The sequence below is a fragment of the Babylonia areolata genome, chromosome 9 (genome assembly GCF_041734735.1).
Source record: "Babylonia areolata isolate BAREFJ2019XMU chromosome 9, ASM4173473v1, whole genome shotgun sequence".
Taxonomy (NCBI): Eukaryota; Metazoa; Mollusca; class Gastropoda; order Neogastropoda; family Buccinidae; genus Babylonia; species Babylonia areolata.
The window spans coordinates 42,323,954-42,326,453 of NC_134884.1; the positions used below are offsets into that span (position 1 = coordinate 42,323,954).

The following is a 2,500-nucleotide window of genomic DNA, read 5'->3' on the forward strand; positions in this document are numbered from 1 at the left end:
CTATTCTTCTGACTCGGTTTACACTCGAATAGCAGGCGAAAGAATTAGGCGTACGTTGCTGCAGTTTGCAAACAAATTCTTTGTTCAAAGCCTCCTTTCACACTGGCAGAAGGCCTTTACAAAAGTACGGATGCGTCTCACTACTTTCAGCGAGAAGCCTGCTAAGTTGATGGTCTCGTCGTTGGCTGACGATTATTTTATGCAACACACGATCTCCCTCGTCCAGCAGGTCTGTATGACAGTGTCACGTGTTCCAATAAAAAAAATAAAAAGAAAAAAGAAAAAAGCATCATCATAAATGAGAAATTAGCACATGACGCTCAGATCCTTGTTCGATTGACAACTATTTTTTTCCCCTTTCTCTCAGTGTCGTTTTTTTGTTTGTTTTGTTTTGTCTTTTTTCTATTCTTCTTCTTCTTCTTCTTTTCAAGTTCACTCATTCGTCCAGTGTGTCAATAACAGGCCAGGCCTAGCGCATATAGATCGACGACTAGTTTATATGAGAGTGGAGTGTATGTCTATATTTTAGGACCCTACTGTCGTGACCTGCTTACGCTTACATTTTCGAATCGTCCACCATGTAAGTAAATATGCGCTGTTTAATTAAGCATATCCATTCTTTTCTTACACCTGTCCCTGCATGTTTGTCATTGCTGATCGACAAACCAGGCAAAGAGCAAGCAGTGTATGTCTGTATGCAGTAGGCCGTACTTTCGTGGGCTGTGTGAACTCAGTTTCGCACACCGTTTCGGTCCACCATGTAAATTTGTGCCAGTTAAGCATGTTAATTGTTTTCTTCCAGCAGTCCCTGCCAGTAGCGTGCTTGTTTTTGCTGTATGTCGCTGTATTGTCAACAGCATTGAGTTTTGACCACGACACCACAGAGATCTCTGTGTGTGGCTTTTTGGAGGAGTGTCACCTTCAATTTCACGCCACTTGGATAAGATGTGTGTGTGTGTGTGTCTGTGTGAGTGCGTACGTGCGTGCGTGTGTGTGTGGTTGTTAATTTTCATAATATGCTCGAATGAGGCAAAAGAAAAAAGTCACTTTAGCTGTAAGTAAGATGATCTAATTTGCAAACGTTGCCCAGCGACATTTTGGGGGTGGACAGACATTTGTGTTTTCTCAACTTTTATGTGACATTGTTGTGTATTTGGAAATGTTTTTTTCTGGGCATGAAAACATTATTTTGTAGTAATCCTCCATTCTGCAATAGGAGTGAAAGGGTGATTAAAATTTGAACTTATGTGCGTGCGTGCGTGCGTGCGTGCGTGTGTGTGTGTGTACGTGTGCAGGATATGTCTGTACAAAAGACAACACTGACAAGATTTTTTTTTTTTTTGAGAAATGGGTCCATGCTGAAATGGGATTCAGGGCCCATTCACTCGTGGCGGGGCACATTCTGCAAACACCGTTGCTGCTTTCAGCCTCCATGGTAAATGAGGTGAACGCCCCTTTCTACCCGGGTACTTTGACCGGGAAGGTGCCAAGGCTGAATGGGGCTCACACCTGCCACAGTCACTGAACGATAAAAAACATGTCTCTCGCTATACGTGACTGCTCTTTTCTTGGTCTCCCCCCCTTTCTTTTTTTTTATTTTCCCCTCCCCCATCTACCCTTCTTCCCCCTTTTGCTCCTTTCTTTTCTCTGTGTGTTTTTGGAAGTTTGTGTGTGTGCGTTCGTGTGTGTGTGTGTGTGTGTGTGTGTGTGTGTGGTGTGTCCGTACACGCTCGCACGCAATTCGTGTGTGTGTGTGTGTGTGTGTGTGTGTGTGTGTGTGTGCCGTGTGTGTGTGTGTGTGTGTGTGTGTGTGTGTGTGTGTGTCCGTACACGCTCGCACGCAATTCGTATGTGTGTGTGTGTGTGTGTGTGTGTGTGTGTGTGTGTGTGTATGTGTGTGTGTGTGTGTGTGTGTGTGTGTGTGTGTGTGTGTGCCGTGTGTGTGTGTGTGTGTGTGTGTGTGTGTGTGTATGTGTGTGTGTGTGTGCCGTGTGTGTGTGTGTGTATGTGTGTGTGTGTGGTGTGTCCGTACACGCTCGCACGCAATTCGTGTGTGTGTGTGTGTGTGTGTGTGTGGTGTGTCCGTACACGCTCGCACGCAATTCGTGTGTGTGTGTGTGTGTATGTGTGTGTGTGTGTGTGTGCGTGTGTGTGTACGTGTGCAGGATATGTCTGTACAAAAGACAAAATTGACAAGATTTTTTTTTTGAGAAATGGGACCATGCTGAAATGGGATTCAGGGCCCATTCACTCGTGGCGGGGCACATTCTGCTAACACCGTTGCTGCTTTCAGCATCCATGGTAAATGAGGTGAACGCCCCTTTCTACACGGGTACTTTGACCGGGAAGGTGCCAAGGCTGAATGGCGCTCACACCTGCCACAGTCACTGAACGATAAAAAACATGTCTCTCGCTATACGTGACTGCTCTTTTCTTGGTCTCCCCCCCTTTCTTTTTTTTTATTTTCCCCTCCCCCATCTACCCTTCTTCCCCCTTTTGC

The 2,500-nt window shown here is 45.5% G+C and overlaps 1 protein-coding gene across 2 annotated transcripts in view; it reads right to left on the minus strand.

Moving 5' to 3' along the window:
• LOC143285474 (ras-related protein Rab-35-like) overlaps positions 1-2,500 on the minus strand; it is a 53,875-nt gene that overhangs the window by 40,065 nt on the left and 11,310 nt on the right. Inside the window, exon 1 of one of the 2 annotated variants that reach the window (XM_076592785.1) lies at positions 1-54. This exon is cut by the window's left edge and continues 32 nt beyond it. The exons of the other annotated variant lie outside the window; for it this stretch is intronic. The gene's annotated coding sequence lies outside the window, so the exon portion shown is untranslated. Of the gene's footprint in view, positions 55-2,500 lie in introns of those variants that run through there. 2 annotated transcript variants of the gene reach the window in all.